Below are 20,810 nucleotides of genomic sequence, written 5' to 3'. Positions count from 1 at the left end.
GAAATGCTCAACGACCTTAGTCATCAGGGAAATGTAAATCAAAACAATCCTGAGATTCCACCCTATACCAGTCAGAATGGCTAAGATCAAAATCTCAGGTGATAGTAGATGCTGGCAAGGATGTGGAAAAAGAGGAACACTCCTCTATTGCTGGTGGGATTGCAAGCTGGTACAACCACTCTGGAAATCAGTCTGGCAGTTCCTCAGAAAACTGGACATAGCATTACCTGAGGACCCAGCTATAACACTCCTGGGCATATACCCAGAAGATGCTCCAACATATAATAAAGACATATGCTCCACTATGTTCATTGCAGCCTTATTTATAATAGCCAGAAGCTGGAAAGAACCAAGATGTCCCTCAACAGAGGAATGGATACAAAAAATGTGGTACATCTACACAATGGAGTATTACTCAGATATTAAAAATAATTAATTTGAGAAATTTTTAGGTAAATGGATGGATCTAGAAATTATCATCTTGAGTGAGTTAACCCAATCCCAAAGGAACACACAGGGTATTTACTCACTGTTAAGTGGATGTTAGCCCAAAAGCTAGGATTAGCGAAGACTCAACTCGAAGACCACATGAAGCTCATGAAGAAGGAAGACCAAGAGGGGATGACTCAGTTCTACTTAGAATGAGTAACAAAAATGCTCAAGGGAGCAAATACAGAAACAAAACATGGGACAGAAACTGAAGGAGGGGCCATCAGGAGACCATTCCACCTGGGTATTCATCCCATGTACAGCCACCTAAGCTGTACATCCACTGTTGTGGATGGCTGGAAGTGCATAATCTGAGGAACATGATATAGCTGTCTTTTTAGAGGTCTGCCAAAGACTAACACACTCAGAGGACGAAGCTCACAGTTAACTACTGATATGATCAGAGGTTTCCCAATGGAGAACTTAGAGTACTGAAAGAGCAGAAAAGGTTTGTGATCCCAGGAGGAAAGCAACAATACCAAACAACCAGACCCCCCCCCCAGAGTCTAAGCCACCAGCCAAGGAACACAAAGGGAGGGACCCAAGACTCCAGTGGTATATGTAGGGGAGGATGGCCTTGTCGGGCATAGGTGGGAGAGGAATTTCTTGGTCCCATAAAAAAAAATGAACACAGAGTGGGGGGGGGGTAATGTGAGGGTGGGGAGGGGATAGTGGGGAGTGCGGTCACTGCCTCATAGAAGCATGAGGAGGGGGATGGGATAGGAGGTTTCTGGGTGGTGGGAGGAACTGGGGTAAGGGGATAAAATCTGAAATGTAAATATTACAACCAATTTTAAAAAGGAAAAAAAAAACAAAGAAAAGTTGTTAGAACCAATATCTTTAAAAAAAAATGTCAGCTCCCTAGGGGGGAAAAATTTTTTTTCTTGATACTAAAACTTGTACTGAGAATTGTATATTGCAGAATACACAGCCTTGTTGTATCTACTCATCAAGCATACTGAGCAGTCCTGCCCAAACCTCCAATGTCCTGGAATTCCATCTGGATTCAGTGAAGACACAATGTCAGAGACTTATCAACTTACTCTTCCCCCAACCCCTCTTCTAATATCTCAACGCCCGTAATCAGCTTGAAGAAGTTAAAGAAGAGTCAGCGCCCCTATTCCCTGGGCTTGAGGACTAATGTGGTTAATAATGGTCTGTCTTTCTAGGGGAAAGTAGTGGTTTTGTTGGAACAGGGAGGATTCGCTAGGATTTATTGCATAGCCATAACCTATTGGTAGAAATCTGTATAATTATTATCAAGATGAAGTTATAATTTCTTAAATGGTACAAAATTTACTTTGATTTCAAATTTAAGGTTTTCATTAGTACAAGCTTCTTATTAATATAAAAGCGAGATGAATATTGATACTCTCATGGGCATTGTGCCTGTATAACACATTTAGGAATACAAGGCCTAGACCCAGTCCTTCTTTAATTTTTAACTGATTTGGAATGGTTAACCTATGAATTAAGGGACTATAGCAAATTCATGGCTTTGAGTTTATTGTTAGGAGGTTTCCCATATTTTATTTAGAAATAGCTGAGAGGAGTGAACAGACAACAGTCCAGGTTACCTTACATGAATAGTTGGTTTTCAAAACATCAGAAGTCCATAGAATCGATGCTACAAATATTAATATATTAATATATTATATATTAATGTCCATTCTGATTAGAGACCTGTCTGCTCCTGACAGCTCCCTGTCGTGGATTCTAAGAAGAAATTGAGCATCCTTGGAGTTACACCAGTTGTGTGGTGACAGCCACTAGGCAAGAATTGCCTCTTTCCATCTACAGACAAATTACTGTCCAGAAAAGGACACACATGCAGAATAGTCGACTGATTATATCTGCCTAGACAGAGTAATCAGCCCTTAATAATCCTGCATCACTAAGGTCTGTCAGATGACTCTGGGCCAGAAGGCTGAACATTTGATGCTCCAACTTTCGGTAGTATAGGGGCTTTTCAGGTGTTCAGCGGTCTCTATTAATCAGCTAAGTTTTAGAAGCTATGTTTAGTGCTTCCCAAAATTTCAGTTAACTCAGTCATTCTGGATTTCTGACGGGGTTGAAGACCTATAGTCTCATAGCCAATTCTGGCTATTGACTTTGAGAGAAAAGATCTGAGTAGATGGTTTTCAGCTGACACTCATTCTAAAGCCAAAAAAAAAAAAAAAAAACAAAACAAAAATAAAAAACAAAAAAAACAAAAAAACAAAAAACAAAACAAAAACAAACAAAAACCAAAACCAAACCAAAAAACAAAACAAAACAAAAGCCAGGATCAAAAGTAAGTGTTTTAGTTAGAAGAGATGACAGAGGTTCTGGTTAGTCAACAAAATGATGGACTGGGTATTAGGACTATCTTGTACCTCACTGGTACAATTAGAAATAAGTATGTTCTAATTGTATTTTGAGAGAAAAGTTTTACTTTAACAGGAAGAATGATATGTAGGAGGAGCTAAGTGGGAAGGAGTATTGAGAGGAAGAGATGGAGGAAGAAGAGAAGATGAAGGAGAGGAGAAGCTAGGTGATGAAAGAGAGAAAGAGAGAGGGGGCATAGAGGCAGATGTTCACAGGTCTCCACCAGTCAAAGATGGTTTTTATATCTAGGTTGGGTATTGGGTTACGCCTCTGATTGAGCATTACCAAACTTATAAATCCTTTGCTTAACATTTAAAAAAAATTGTACAAAAGCAAAAAGGAAAGGGGGGCATGGGACAGGGGTTTTCTAGGGAGGGGAAATGGGGAAAGGGGATGGCATCTTAAATGTAAATAAAATATTAAATAAAAAAACCACAAAAAAATAAAGCAAATTAGGCAAAGATACTTGTGTTTCTGTTTGGGGGGATAATCTGAGGAACATTGTCATTAACTCTTTGAAAATCTAGTAGAATTATGGGTTAAACATTGGCACAGGAGTCAATTTCCTGAACAGAATACTAATAGCAAAGGCGCTAAGAACAATAATCAATAAATGGAACTTCGTGCAACTGAAAATCATCTTCAAGGCAAGGGACACCATAAATAGGACAAAATGGCAGCCTACAGAATATGAAAAGATTTTTGCCAATTCCACATCTGATAGAGAGCTAATATCCAAAATATATAAACAATGCAAGAAATTAGACATCAACAAACAAAACAATCCAATTAAAAAGGGATACAAATCTAAACAGAGAATTCTCAACAAAGACATCTCAAAATGGCTGAAAAACAGTTAAAAATGTTCAACATCCTTAGCCACCAGTAAAATACAAATCAAAACTACTTTGAGATTTAATCTTACACCTGTCAGAATGGCTAAGATCAAAAAACTCACTTCCTGTCAAGGAAGTGGAGCAATGGGAATACTTCTCTTTTGCAGGCAAGAATGAAAACTTACACAGCTAGTATGAAAATCAATATGGAGGTTCCTGAGAAAATTAAGACTCAATCTACCTCAAGATCCAGCTATACCACTCTTGAGCATATACCCAAAGAAAACTCCATCCTTCCACAAGGTCACTTGTTCAACTATGTTCATAGCAGCATTCTTCATAATAGCCAGAAACTGGAAATAACCTAGATGTTCCACAACTGGAAGAAAATGTTGTACATTTACACAATGGAGTACTACTCAACTGCTAAAAACAATGACGTCATAAAATTTGCACGCAAATGGATGGAATTAGTGAAGAAATCATCCTGATTGAGGTGACCCAGACCCAGAGAGACAAACATGGTATGTCCTCATTTATAAGTGGACACTAGCTGTTAAGTAAAAGATAATCATGGTATAATACACAGACCCAGAGAGGCTAAGTAACAAGGAGGTTTCAAGGGAGACACAAGAATCTCCCTGATAAGGAGAAATAAAATGGATTTTGCAAGTGGGCTTAGGGAGAATTAGGATGTGAGCAGAGGGGTTCATTCAGGGGCAAGGGACAGAGGGAGAGAGTATTGGGAGAGATAACTAGAATTGGGGGACATTCCTAATTCAATGGAAATATCCTGGAATCTACCAGAGTGACCCTAGTGAAATTTCCTAGTAGGGGGGATATGGAGCCTCAAACAACCATCTTCTACAACCAAGTGAGGCTTAAAGCAATGGAATTGTGACATCAAGCCACAGAACCTTTGACCTACAATCTGTCCTTCCTGGTAGATGTCTTGAGATAATATTGCTGCAGAACTTGTGGGAGTGGCCAACCATTAACTAGTCCAACCTGAGGTCCACGCTATAAGAGGGAGCCCACCATGTGACACTGCATGGATCTTCAGAAATTAGAGACTGGTCTGCCTGTGGATTCAAGATAGAACCAAATATGATTGGTAAAAATATAAAAATAAAAAGTCAATGAAATGATTCTAATGATATTCTGCTATAGTCATAGATAGGCCTGTAGCCCAATTGTCATCAGAGAGGCATCAACCAACAACTGATAGAAATAGATAGAGAGACCCACAGCCAAACTCTAGGCTAAACCAAGAGATTTCCCCCCAAAATCAGAGAGGAGGAAGGATTCTCGGAGCCAGAGGGATTGAGGACACCACGAGAACACGACCCACAGAATCAACTAAACAGCGCTCATAGGGGATCTCAGAAACAGAAGCAGCAGCCACCAACCCCATATGGGTCTGGCTAGATTCTCTGCATATATGTTATGGATGCATAGTTTGGTGTGCTTTGGGACCCTTATCAGTGGTAGTAGGAATGTCTCTGACTCCTTTGCTTGTGAATGGGATGCTTTTCCTCCTACTGGGTCACCTAGAATTGGTATGAAGGATTGTGCCGAAAGAAGTAGCGGTAAGGTAAACAGCAGTTAGGATGCAATGTATGGAAAGAATAAAAATGATTTTTTAAAAAAAATAACTGCATTTATTTCACTTTGGGTTATAAGTCTGTTTAAATGCTTACCTGATCTTGGTTTAACTTTGGTAAATGGCATATATTGAAAAAATTATCCATTTCTTTTAGATTTTTCTAATTTGGTGGAGTATAGGTTTTTTAAAAGATGTCCTTTTGATTCACTAGATTTCCTCAGAGTCTGTTCCCCTTTGCATTTATAATTTTGATAACTTTTATATTCCTTCTCTGACTTTTAGTTGATCCAGATTAGAGTCTATCAATCATATTGTTTTTCTCAAAGAACTAACTCTTTGTTTCATTGAGTCTTTGTTGTTATTTCTCCTTTATTTATTTTAACCCTGAGTTTGATTATTTCCTCTTGGAAAGTTCTAGAACTTTCAGGCATGCCTTTACGTTGCTAGTAGGAGATAATATTTTGTTTTGTTTTGTTTTGTTTTTCCTTAGTGCTATAAATGTGCCCTCTTAGTACCACTTCTACTGTGTCCCATAAATTTGGATATGATGTGTATATATTTTCATGGAATTCTAGAACATCTTAATTTCTTTTAATTAATTAATTTTTAATTAATTTCTTTTGTAATTTCTATCTTGGCCGATTTTTCATTCAGTAGTGAGATAGTTTCCATGAGTTTCTAAGTTTTCTATTAATTCTGTTGTTGAAATCCAGTTTTAATCTGGTTGTCAGAAGGGATTCAGGGTTTCAATTTTCTTCCATCTATTGAGACTTGTCTTTGTGTTCAAGTAGGTGGTCAATTTTGGAGAAAGTTTCATGAGGTGCTAAAAAGAAGGGGAGCTCTTTTGTGCTTGTGTGAAATTGTCTATAGATATCTGTCAAGTTCATTTGGTTTGTACTGTCTCTTAGCTCCCACATTTCTCTGTCCAGTTTTTTGTGTGGATGATCTGTCTTTTAATGTGTGTGTGTGTGTGTGTGTGTGTGTGTGTGTTCCTTTTTTTGATTTGCTGGTCTGGGAATATTTAATCTTTCTGTTTTCTTAAATGTAGTTACTTTCTTCAGGTCTAACCTAAACTCTAAGTTTTTCTCCTAGTGCTCTTTGTAGATTTTTAGCTAGGTATTGATTAAATTTGGTTTTATCATATAATGTCTTATTTTGTTGATCTATTGTGATTAAGTTTTTCTGGGTATAGTTGTCTTGATTGGCATCTGTGGCCTCTTAGAATCTGCAGCACATCTCTCCAGTCCCTTCTGACTTTTAGAGTCTCTATTGAGAAGTCAGGTATTACTGTAATTGGTCTGCTTTTATATGTTCCTTGATCTTTTTCCCTTGCCGCTTTTAATGTTCTTTCTGTGCGTGTGTGCGTGCGTGCGTGCGTGTGCGTGTGCGTGTGCGTGTGCGTGTGCGTGTGTGTGTGTGTGTTTAGGGTTTTAAAGAGTTGGAGAAGTGAAGCTTTGCAGTCAGCCTGTCTGCTTTGGTGGCCCTATTGGGAATCTCCTTTCTTTTTATCCAAAATGATCTTGCTAAGACTTTATTGTGCTAAAGAAATTCCCTTCTGCTTCCAGAGATGCTTTTCTTTATTTTTATTTTTATTTTTATTTTTATTTTTATTTCTATTCTTATTTTTATTTTTGATGGGGGTTTACAAATGCCCATTTAAAAAGCCATTCTTAAACAAAACAAACCAAAAGGTTTACAAAAGAAAAGAAAAAGATACAGAAAAAGCATAACTTGCTTCATATGTCCCCAAGAGAAAAAAATAAAAGAGACAATATCAACATGCTCAACCCTAAGGTCTTCTTTTCCCTATTTCTTAATACAAAATACAAGCAAAGGATAGACATACTTAAAACAAAGTTCAGGAGCAGACAGCAGTCCTGGAAATCCTTCAATTGGAGCAAGGCAGGAGTTTGTTGTTGCTATTGTTTATGCAAATGTGTACAGACCAGGATATGTAAATTATAAAATGAAGTATCACATCAGACCATCACATGAGTCTACCAATGCATGTTGCAGCTATAATCCATGAACATGGTCAACAAATCATGTTTGCTTCAATTCAGTTTCATTTAAATTAAAGAAAAAATTTCAAATAAAGTGATTACATTCAAACTTTAGCTTCCTGAGTAGCATGAAGCAGATTTCAGCACCTCTAAGGTATTGCGACAATGCCCAACCCTCTATTGTTTAAGCCATGTATGAAGCCACACTGCAGTATGAGGACAAGGACGCTAGGCTTTCAACCTGTGGCCTAAGACAGTTAGGCTGGCTTTCTGGCCCTTTCTGCTCAGAACATGAAAGATTCAAGACTAAAATCAAGGAAGACTAAGAGTTTTTAGAACTGGCAAATTAAGGCTGGAAGATGAATGAAGGCAAACTGTGGCAGCTGAGCAACCTGGCAAAGTCTTGCCGGAATGAAACATACAAGGTTTGCTGCAATGTGCTCATGGCACACAGACTATGCCCTAAAAATAACATATATATATAACCCTGAAGTGTAATGTATATGTGAGTGCGTGTTTGTAAATAAATGTCTGGCAATTAAACCTTTGTCTTCTGGAAGTTAGTGAATTTTTTCCCTTTTTCTCCAGGGATGTTTTTCTTAATCATTAAAAAGTGTTGAATCTTTCCAATATTTATGAATAAAGTGAGATAGTTATATCATTTCTGTTTTCCTTTCCTTTGGGTTCACGCATTGTAGTTAATTAGTTAATTTTGATATATTTCTTCATTCCTATATTCTAGATATTAGACTTATTTGGCAGTAGTACACAAGCCTTTGTATGTGCTATTAAATTCAGATTGTTACTATATTGGTGAAAAAATTGCTTAATTTTCATAAAGGAGGTTTACTTTTATATTTTATTTATTTATTTAGGGCAATTTCATTATCTTTATCTGAATTGTGTATCACAGTTTCATAGCATATCTGAATTGTGTATCACAGTTTCATAGCATGTTTGAGCCTGATCACTACTCTTTTATAAAAAATTTTTTATATTTAGTTAGTGTTTCTTTTTGTGTGTTTGTGTACCGTGATGTATGTGTAAAGGTCAGAGAAAAACTTATAGGATTCAGCCGTCTCTTCCCACCATGTGGGTTCCAGATCTGGTTCAGCAGTAGCATCTTTCTCAACTGAGGCACTTCTATGACTCATTAAATGCTTTTTGAACATGTATTTTGTGTTTTGTTCTGTTTTGTTGTTTTGTTTTGTTTTGTCTTGTCTTGTCTTGTTTTTATGACAGGGTCTCATGTAGCCCAGACTGGCCTCAACCTGCTATGTAGCCAAGGATAGACTTCACTTCTTGACCCCTTTGCCTTTATTTCCTGAGTTCTAGAAATAACAGTATGTTTTAAGACATTTCATCAAAAATATTTTAAGTAAATGTGTTGTTGATACTTTCTGAAGTGTAACCAAAGTATCTGGTACCACCCCTTTCAATGTGAAGGAGTCGATTTCTATACTATAGGTGCCATGACACTTGGCTCATTTCTAGGTTTATCTTTTTCTTCTTTCTTTCTTTTTTCTTTCTTTCTTCCTTAGATGATCTAGAAAGAGTTTACCAAAAGAACTGACCCAATTGTACTGACTTTTACTTTCTCTATTACTTTCTATTCTACAATACATTCATCTCTGCTTTAAACTGTGTTATACCATCCTTTTGCTAACTTTGAGTTTGTCCTGTCTTCTCTAGATACTTGGGCAATAGTGTCAGGTTCATGTTTGATATCTTTCCCTTTAAATGTAAGCATTCATAAGTAGCTATAGATGTCTCCATGGACACCATGTTTGCCATGCCCATTCAGTTTTACTGCATTATGTTTTCTTTTCCTTTGCCTTCAGTTATCATTAAAGTTTTAGTTGGTTTCTCCTTTGAGCCATCAGTTAAGTGTCTGGTGAACTGGAATATTTTGTGGATTTTTCAATAACCCGTATTTTCTGCTATTGATTTCTAGTTTCATTCCATCATAATTAAAGAACTTTATTTTTTTAGAGACAGTGTCTGGGCCTTTTATTTGTTTGTTTTGATCTTCTGGGTATGTCATGGTCCCCTGTGCCTCTGTGTGCCATATAACCTTTGGTTAAGATTTGTACTTTTGACAAAACAACTGCTTCTCCCAGACTTTTAGGCTGGTTTCTACAAAAGCAGAACTGTTTTGCCAGCTCATTAGCTCTTCTGGCTGTATGTCTTCTCTGGGTCTTTGAATGTAATTCCGATAGTCTTATTTGTCCAAACAACTCACCTTATGAACATCATCTCAATTTTTACAGTTTTGGCCTACAGAGAGACAGAGTCTATGTACTTCCAACTATGTACTGAGATTCATTTCTGGTTTTAGTAGTTTTCATTTAGTAGTTTGCAGGTTTTCTGAGACAGGTAAGACAGGTAAGAAGCCTGTCCTTTGGGAAACACATAAGAAACAAACAAGAACCCAAAACACAGCTAAAACAAACCAAACCAAACAAACAAAACACAGAAAATTAACTGTAAAGCTCAGGGCTTTGTCTCCATCACAGGGAAGGAGCCAGTGACTGGTACATGTCCTGCTGGTTTCACCAGAATGTGGCTGAGAGAATGTGTGCCCAAAAGGCAAACTGCTACTTTCACTGGAGTTCCTTCTCAAGTAGAGATTCTTGGGTATTACAGATATTCAACTGGCCACAGCTTTCTGTGCAGGTATCTGGTGCAAATATGGTTAACTCAGTGTCTCTGCTGAGGAATGTGTTCTAGAGCTTCTCAGCTTTCAATTATCCCGGGTGGTAGATTAGTTCTGATGCTGATTTTGCTACTTTGAGAACTCTGTGACTTGTATGAGTTTGGAGATCATTCCATGTATTCTCCCACTCATGTCTCCAAAACTATCAGTGGCCATGTACTCTATGAGCAGTGAATGGGCATCTTTAGATACCTACTTTACATCTGCCCTTTTCTTTTTCTAGGAATTCCAATTGAGTTTAGAATTGAACCTTATCTTATTGCTCATCAAGGAAACTTTCTTTGTAGCAGACAGAGACAACTACAGAAATCCACAACCAATAAAAATGGAGGCCAGTTACAACTGATATATAAAAACAATTCCTGTATCTAAGACTCAGAGAACATTGAAGGAAGAGCATGGGGTATAATATTGTAAGAACCAGAGGAACAAGGAGTTTGTTGTAAGATTGTGCCTTTTAGTAATGTCAGAAGGTATGGTTCATATAGTCTCACCAACATGACTGCCTGAGCAGAAGCTAAGCAAGTACACCACCAGTGGACATACCAAAGTAGATGGGGGAAAGCCCATGAGACTTCAACTGTACACAAAATACCATAACTAACTAAGGATTGCTAGGAGTGAAAGATAAAGGCTTCCCAGGAAAAAGTACACCATTCATCCATAAAAACATGCATATAAGTAACATTATATATAAACTGAGCAGGTTATACTAAGGAATATATATATATATATATATATATATATATATGTTAATGAACTATTAATGGAGAAAAAGACAAGAATTTGAAAGGGAGCATGGAGGAATATATGGGAGTGTTTGGAGACAGGACAAGGATGAAAGGAATGTGTGGATTATATTACAGTCTCAGAAATAAATCTTAAAATCAATAGCAAAGAGGAAACAGGGTCTTCACTGACCTGCTTCCTCAGATTTGAGACCTAGACCTCATCACAACACTGTTTCTCTTGTCACCATCCCATCAAGTCTGTCACAAAACATACCTTGAAACAACCAGTTTCATTTCAGGAAACTTTGTCTCTCTTCAGTTACCAGGGTGACTCCTGCATGGTGACTGCAGTTCTGAGCCTTTGCCTGTATGAGACACCAAACAGTAGAAATGCCAATTTTCTTCATAATAGCTTGTTTCAGAAGTTTTATCCCCAAATTCAATAACTTATTGAGTAAAATTAGCAAACACATGAAGTCAAATCATACCACTCTGTGTGGCCTATTGCTTTTTATTAACAAAAATAACCCAATTTGGAAAGATTCCAGGCTAACAGTACCACCAAAAATGCGGGTGTTGTCCTTAGATACCACAGAAAGAATTGATGCGGTTCTTATGACCCTCATATTCATTCTGAGGAGTTGTCATAAAAGAGCATGTCTGACACCTCCCTATTTTTGCCTCCCAGATCATAGTAGGCCCTCTCCCTTACATGGGCACTTGGGAATTGATGCCATCCACCACGTTGTGGTCCCACTGGCTTTACTTCAGGTACACAGTCATCTGCGAATCTGTCCCTGAGAAACAGCTCCCACATTGGTGCAGAGGGCTGCTGTGTTCTAGGTCACTCTGTTCTAGCAAAATGCTTAAAGCTGGATAACTTGCATATTAAAGGGTAAAAGGCAAAGGGGACAGGAAGGGAGGGGGAGGGAGGTGGCAGGAAGAGAGGGAAAGAAGGGAGAAAGGGGAGACAGACAGACAGAGAGAGAGAGAGAGAGAGAGAGAGAGAGAGAGAGAGAACAAAAACATCCATATAGACCATCAGGAAAGCACAGGTGTAAATTTTTAAATTTTACATTAAAGGTTTTGCTCTTTCTTTTGCCTTTACTGAAAAGACTGAACATCTCAGTAATATTTCTTAGAAATAGTCCTGAAAGTCCTCTTTCTCACAGGTCACCATACTGTATCTTATTTTTTTTTCTCTTGGGGCTTCCTGTGTTAACAGTTGACTTCCAGCAGGCAAGGTTGTCACTGGATGACTCCTGCTTTGTACTTTCCAGCAATAAAATACAGATTGAAATCATTTGCTTATTTTTTTATAAATAAAAGCCTTGTAGAAATCAATAAATGCCAGTTTACTAACTTAAAAGAAATCTGAATACAGTAAATGGAAAGAGATTTGGTGTTTTATAGGAACACCCTCAGAACAAACTAATATAAAATTAAACAATCAAAGAATACAGTAATCTTTGACATGCTCTAAAATATTATCAATAACTAGTATTAGCATTGTTCAGACTAAGTATCTATTGATATACTATTGCAATGCATGAAGGGTTAATAGTTCCACTACTTGGAATTATTTTCATTGACTTGCTGATTTTGAATTCATTAAATTGGTATCTCTTGAGCTAAAGGTTTTGCTAAACCTAGGTTTTAGGTTGCAAAGATAAAGAGACTATTATTTAAAAGAGCCCAGCAATTTAATTGGAATGTATGCATGTATGTTTGTATGTGTGTATGTATGTATGTATGTATGCATGTTAGCCTATGTGGCATTAGCTTAAAACACAGGTCATGCAACATTCCCTGGGATGGTAGAGGAAGAAGCTACTGTCAGGCCTGACTCTAGAAGGAGGATTAGAGTTTCAGAAGGAATTCATCACTGCACCAAAAGGCAGCAAATGATGGCTTGCTTAGCAGCAAACATACTGTAGGTCCATACTAAAATATGAACATTATAGAAACATGTGGAAGACAGATTCGTGTCTACAGAAGAGCAGCATAATGATAGAGCTTCATGTGGTAGAGACCGGGGAAGTTGCCAGCCTTTTATATGGTAGTGTTATTGTGTCTAGTCTTTGGAGAGATTCAGCTAATAATCTAGGTAAGCTGGCCTTTAAAGTGTAGAACAGCAGAATTAAAATGACTTTAAAAATAAAGAAAAAAAGCAGGATTGGTCAAATTTCTGTGCTATGCACACACCCATACATATACACACATGTGCTCACACACAATTAGTAAATAAAGTTTTAAAAACATGAATGAAGTAGCCCAGACATAAGACAGTGTCTGAGATTGAGCCAAATTTCAGATACAAGGTAAACTTATAAGTCTACTATATTACTGCATATGTACCATATTACTGGTGAATTAGGATTGCCACCAGTAGTGTGATGCTTTTCTCTCTGGAAGACCTAGTCAGATTATAGCAGAATCACTCCAGAAACGCTAGAAAATGAGCCATTTCTCATTAAAATTGTTTGAAAAGTCTGTGAGGCCAAAGGGTTTTTAATCAAATGAATTTGATCTCGTGCCTATGTATCCCAAGATACCAGTTAGAGTTGTCTCAGAGAAGAATGGAGAATTGAAACATAGCCAAGTTCTATGGTTATGTTTACAGGCCATTATATTTTAAGTATAGTTAGACGACATTCAAAATAGTATTGCATCTGCTCCCCACCCCCCCAAAAAAGGCTTTATCAACTGAGAAATGACCTTCCCAGGATCTCTGCTTCCATTTGCAACTCTGTGCACAATCTTCCAGAAAGGCAATGTACTTTTGTAAAATATGCATTCTCCACACTATTCAACACAGGAATTTTAACTGAAATTTAGCATGCATATATTTTAAATGTGCATACTGTAACTATGTAGCTCATGGGACCTTTACAAACTGAATACACCTGTGTGGGAAAACTCAAATTAGAAACAGAACTCCAGCGATACTGCAGACCCCTTCGACCCCCAGAGAAACTGCTGTCCTGACTTCTAACACTGTGAGTCTGTTAGGCCCTTCAACTCACTACATGTATGTATGTATGTATGTATGTATGTATGTATGTATATACATGTATGTGTATATATAATATATACATACATGTGTACATGTATATATGTATATAATATGTATATTATATTGTCTCTAACTTTTTTTGGTTGGTTGTTTTTTGAGACAAAGTCTCCCTATGTGAATCTGGCTAGCCTGCAATTTCCCTATGTAGACCACATTGGCTTTGAAATCACGGGATCCACGTTTCTCTACCCCGCCCCATGCTGGGATTAAAGGCTCATACCTTCACTCCAGGCTCACTGAGTTTTTATTCAACAGCTTCTGAGATTCACTCCTTTTGCTTACATGTAGTTTGCTGATTCCTTACTTTATTGTGTCTCACTGTGCAACTATTTTAATTTTATTATGCATTGACATATAACAAAAGCCTATACACTGTGGCTTACTGACCAAATGCTTATTTTTGTAAAAACTTCATCACTAGAGAATGATCACATCCATTCAAGTTCAGAAGATACAACAAATACAATTAATTAAAGTTAAAATGTATTATCCGGCTCTTCCTTTAAAATCAGACTAGCCTTTTATTGACATTATTCTACTGTTTGGATGTATTTATAGGTAGTGATTAGGATTTTTTCCTTTTTTTCCTAGAGAAATATTCAATTAACTCACTTAAAATAAGAAAAGGTCATGTTAGAAACCAGGTACGGCACCACACACCTATAACCCTCAGGCTGGGAGGCACACATAGGAAGATCCGAATGAGAGAGCTTTCAACTCAGTAAGAAATTCTGCCTCATAACAAAGTAGGGAGTGGGGTAGGAGAACACTTGGTATCAACCAGTGGCCTCTACATATACACACATTAGCATTTACACAAAATATACATATACACACTCACATATACACAAAGAAATACAACAAATTGCACTTTTCAATTCGCAGCTTATGATTATCAACATCTTCTATACAGTATTGGTAATGTGCATAAAACATAAATCACTATTGGCTTCAAATCGCTTCATCCTTGTGTGTGCTTGCTTACTTCTGAGTCATAGATGCTGCTTATGCACTCTGTTTCAAGTGTTTCTTGAAGACAGTATGTTGGTTGATGTGTTCTCTTTAGTAGTCTCAGGAGTGGTAATTCCTCATTTAGCATCTTCAAGACCTAAATCTCCAAGAAATCATTCTATCCTTGGGTTGCTTCAGCCCCCCCCCCTTTTTTTTTAAATAATTGGAAGCAATGAGTGCTAGAGAGATTATTCTGTGACTGAGGGTCCTTGCAGCTCTTCCAGATACCCTGGATTCAGTTCCCAGCTGTATCGGGCAGCTCACATCCACCTGTAACTCTGGATCCAGAGATCTAACATCCTCTTCTGGTCTCCTATGATACCTTCACTCATGATGCACATATCCAGAAATACACACACATAATTAAAATATAATCTTAAAAATAATAAATAATAATGGAAGAACTAGAGCATTTCAAAGTCCTCATACAGTAATTAAGACGTAGGCACACACACACACACACACACACACACAGAAATTTAAAAAATCTAAAATTGCTTGCACAAATGAACAAAGTTTGATAGTGACTAAGGACGAGGACTGATTTGTATTAAACCCATGGACAGGAAGTTTTGTTACAAATTTATTTGCAGCGTCTTACAATTGCTTTTTGTTGTTGTTTGTTTGTTTTGGTTTTGTTGTCTCATTAAGGACACAATTCTGAGTTTTATCTCAACATACCACAAGATCCCTAGAAGTTTTTGGAGGTTTTTTTTTTCCTTCCAAAATTAGAATGGAAACTGATTTTATAATGAGACTATCAGACTTATCACCACTGTTGACAACAGAAAGCTATCACTATATTTTATCATATTTTGTGCTGTCTTGACCCTTTTATGTTATGAAATAAATGTGTGCTGAAAGAACAACTATTTTAAAAATTAAGTATAATGTTAGAAAATGCACATGCATTACTGTCGGAGGAACTATTATTTTAGCCACATATTAGCTTTTTCTTTTCCTTTTGCTCTTTCTTCTCTGAAAAAGCAAACAAACAAATAAACCATGTGAGTTAGCGGAAGTACCGCTGGTCTGGAGTGGGGCCAAGGAAGGGCTGATAGAATAGGCTTTTGTGGGTCAGCCCTTTTGTTTTGTTTTTGTACAGACTAGTTTGACGATTGCTTCCTTCTTTGGGCCTTATCTGGGGGCAAAATAATCCTGTGGAAAAATGAAGGGTAGCCTGACCTCTCATTTATCTCTCTGTCCAGAATCCACTGCCACCAGGCTGATGAAAAGGAAGGAGCAGAGCTGTCAGCAGAGCCTGCAAATTCAAAGCACATCGGCTGACTCATTTGGTTTGGGGAATATAGCCTTTCTGTTAAGTAAACAAATTATTTTCGTTCTTCCCAGTTCAGGCTGTGGAATTATTAGAGCTCTAGAAGAATAAAATAGCTTCCAATCCCCGTGGTAACTGAGAAGTTGGGGAATCAAAAGCAGTGAGAATATCAGACTTCCTTCTCAGTGTCGTTGTGTGCATGAGAACCAAATGCTTATGATGGTGCTGAGAAGCAGGGCTGAGCTCATAAGGCTCCATGGAGATTTAGCCAAATAAGGGAAAGCCAAATGAGGTTCGCACACACCACACAGCCTAGATCTGCAGGGACATCAATCTTTGATTAAGCATTTGCCAAAACTTTCAATTATCTTCTTGAAGTTCACTTTGCACTTCTCCTTAGGTATTTTATGTGTTAAGAACTTACATCATTTTTTTGATATTTTCCTTTCTTAAACCACAAACCATTGAGACCCTTAGAATTCCAAGATAATTAAATGTGTGTTTTAAAATATATTCACAGGAACAAGGTAAGATTATTAGCAGCAAAGATCCCGCTGAGCTGGAGAAGAATTTGGTGGTTTCTGTTAGATTACATAGATAGCATAGGGAGTCCTGGACAGTGCGGTAAGGGCAGCAAATAATGGTACTCTCTAAAATGGCAATTAAGAGTCCTAATTACTGAAATAACCGGGGAAATGCAGCAATACGTTGGACTGTGACAAGGAAGTTTAAACACAAATACAAACTCAATTTAGGACACACACACATACACACACACACACACACAAATATACAATTAAATTTCAATTCAAATAGAATTAAATGCATTATATATAACTTAAGTATATACCATGTTTCCATAGTAGTCGTCAACAGTAGCTGTTTCTGAATGGCAAGATCACAGTTGGTTTTTATTTTTATTTGGTTTTTTTATTTTTTTTTTATAACATATTAAACATGGCTGGCACAAATTCATTTGCAGATGATGATTTTGAAAGCAAGTCACCACACAGTTCTGAGTGTGTCAAATGGGGAAAGAGGTGCATCATTGAATTGCTGCGAGGAGTGAGTAAGGCGAATGCCATGTTGACGTGATAATTATCCTCTAGTATTCTAGCAAGACTGCAGAAGGCGGAGTAGAAAAGGAACTAATTTAGAGAAGATAACGAGTCATTGAAGAAAGAGAGTGGGGATACACTTAGAAATCTGTTAACAGGGGAGAAGGTGGTAGATGGGTTGGCAGAACCATCTGAGTGGTTCTCAAGTTAATGCTACCATAGATTCTTGAGAACCACATAACCTTTTGGTCCGTTATTATGGGTGAGTTCAGTGATGTGCCCAGGGTCACAGCTGTCAACACAGCTCTGGCCAGTGAAGTCCACCCATCCATTACCTATTTCACATCAAGTTCATTGAAAAGTACAGCACCCAGTTTATTCTTTGTTGATCCCATATGTGTGTGTGTGTGTGTGTGTGTGTGTGTGTGTGTGTGTGTGTATAATTCTATAACTACATTTTCACTGTGTCTTCAACTCTGACCTAGCTGTGCAGACTTTGCAGTGCCTCATGCAACTGTATTCTTAAATATGTACATAGCTGCCCAACTCCCACACCACTTATGTCATACACAAACATTGCTCATTTCCTGGCACTAATCTGGAGCACACTTTGTATAATATTCAATAAACAATTCATATCCTTTCTAAACTGTTAATAGCTAAAATGGCTCTTGCTTTCTATGTTCCCAACAGTACTTATAATAATGCAATATCTTATTATACTATTTCTAACATATATTTGTTGGTGTCTTCACCTTCTCAAGAATATATTTTTAAATTTTTAGTTTTAATATGTGATTAGGATGGTGATTTTGTAGCTAAGTGTAAAACTTGCAAAATATCTTCCTTACAAAGATGGCACAGATGATAAATTAGTTGCCTTGCAAGCAGAGAGACCTGGGTTCAGATCCCCAGAGTCAATGTAATGTTGGATTTACAAGTGAATTCCAGGACTACCACAGTGAGACTGGAGGTAGAAATAGGAGAGTACAAAATATCTTCCTTACAAAGATGGCACAGATGATAAATTAGTTGCCTTGCAAGCATAGAGACCTGGATTCAGATCCCCAAAGTCAATGTAATGTTAGATTTACAAGTGAATTCCAGAACTACCACAGTGAGACTGGAGGTAAAAATAGGAGAGAATAGCTGGAAGCTTACGGGCCAGCTAGCTTATGATTACAGCAATCAACAACAGACTCTGTCTCCATCAGGGCAGAAGACAGAAATTAGAATCTAAGGCTGTCCTGTGATTTCTATATGCATAGCATGGAATGCATATGTCTGTACTCACACATGCACAGACACATACACACATATCACACATAGGCACAAAGATTATTCTTTGAGAAATTATCAATATGAACAATAGAGTTGTTAAAGAAAACTGAATTGTTATAAGCAATCAATATAAAAATTATTTTCTTTGAAAAATTTCTCTTTAAAAATAGACTAGGAAAAGAAATGAGTTAGTTGGGGTGTTTTGCCTTGTACTTAATGATCACAAGGCCTCTTAACACCTCACAATTCATTCTGCCCCCTAAATATTGCTAGTTCTTTATGGTATTCTATTAAAGAATTTTTTAATTTTTTGAGAATTTTACATATGCATACAGTAAATTTTTATCATATTTCCCCCCACTCCTCCCAAATTCAACCCCTCTAGCAACTTTATGCCTCTCCCTCTCTCTCTCTCTCTCTCTCTCTCTCTCTCCTCTCAAATAATCTACTAATTCTAATTTGAGCTACTCATACACTTACAGGGGTGGGCCCATCTACTAAGAGCATGATAGACCTACCAGAGGCCACATCCAGAAACATGCATTTCTCCCTCCTCCAGCAGCTGACTGTCAACAGCTCTCCAGCAAAGAGTAGAACCTGAGAGCCGCTCTCCACGCTGAGGCTTGAGCTTGTCCACGTCTTAGACAGACACAGCTCCCATGAGTTCCATAGGAGCTGTGGTTCAGTCATGTCTAGAAGACATTGTTTCCCCTTGATCCTCCCTCCCAACATCTGGTTCTTAAAATCTTTTTGTCCCCTCCTCTGAGATGCTTCCTGTACCTTGGAGAGAAAGGGTAACACACTAAGATTTTAAAAACTTTATGTTAATTTCAAATTTAAAAGTCTTCTGATGATTTTCAAATAGGAATTTTTTTCTGCATCTTACATTTAAAGAAAACAGATTCAGTTTATTTTTCATTTGAAAATAGGGACAAAACCAAATTACAGTAGTATTTTAAAGTAGTACTTTTAAACATAGCTCTATGAGTCCATGTTTCCAAAAGCCAGTTTTCTCCTTAATGACCACTGTGAAAGAACAAAATTTGAACATAAAAATATTGCACTATGTGTATTCCTTGAGCAATTAGTTGAGTCACTGCTCTAAGAAAGAGAACTCCAGAACTCCCATAAAAGTCCAGTGTTGACTCACCAACAGTTTATGACTGGGCTGATCTGTGTACTTTTCTTACAGAAAAGGAACTCTTAATGTGCACATTTATATCATATCTACTGGATTGAAATTAGGCCATTTTATTATCTTCAGATCTCATGGGGGAAAGCTGTTTAAAATCTTGATGATTTTATATGCATTTTAAATTAGAAGGTTTTATTGCAAACCTAGGTTTTTAATGTGTTTTTTTTTTCCCCAAAGCATAGTCCTGGGTGTTTGTCTGTTCTTCATATTCCAAATCAACCACTAAATTTCCATAGCAACTTTTGTAAGAAATCTATCTAATGGATCTCCGTTTTCTACCTTGAAGCTAGCTCATTAGACTCCAAAGAAACTGAAGATACATGTGGAAGAGATGCCAGCACAGACATGGTTCCCGACACAAGTGAAGATTTCCTTCAGGAGCTTCTTATTGACTCAGATCTTTGTCTGTTTTGTTTTTCACAGTTAATTTATATACAAATTTTCAATAAGAAACTAAAGTAGTGCGATGTGTTTAGTAGTTTAGTAGTTCTACATATAGCCAAGCTAAGGAGAGCCTTTCCTCTCCAGTCTCTTCAACTCTGCCCTCAGTGTTATCATGACTGAGAAAATCCTGTCACTCAGCTGGAGTGCTAATGAGATCTCTTCTGCTTTTTCCTGTAACATAATGATGGCTAAGTCATGTGGTCCCTGAATCTGAGGAAGACGATTGCTAGCTGGGAGAGAGGGAGATAATACTGTTTAGCTTCATTTTGGTTTCTGTGGTAGGAGGAACTGACAAAAAGCTTAGAGGAGATTGAGTGAACTTTTGTTCCCAATCCCAGGTTACAGTCCATTATTGTGGGGAAGTCAAAGCAACAGGAACATGATGAAGCTGGTCACATCTCGTTCTCCATTGAAGAAGAGGAAGATGAGTGCATACAACAATAGGACTCTCCCCACCTTCCCTACTCTCATATAGACTAGGCCCAAATCCAGAACGGCACCACCTGCTCTCAGTGTGGGTCTTCCCGCATTGAGAAGGCAATCAAGACAGTTCACATAGATACACACAGGTCACCCTGATCCAGAAAGTCCCTACTTGAGAATTTCTGATCACAGCTGATCTTCACTGTGTTAAATTGACAATGAAAACTGACCATCACAAAATCCCATATAATTAATCAGACAACCTAACTACAAACTATGTGTAACTTCTGATAAACAT

This window comes from Arvicanthis niloticus, chromosome 25, assembly GCF_011762505.2.
Source record: "Arvicanthis niloticus isolate mArvNil1 chromosome 25, mArvNil1.pat.X, whole genome shotgun sequence".
NCBI lineage: Eukaryota > Metazoa > Chordata > Mammalia > Rodentia > Muridae > Arvicanthis > Arvicanthis niloticus.
This window is presented reverse-complemented; position numbering follows the sequence as displayed.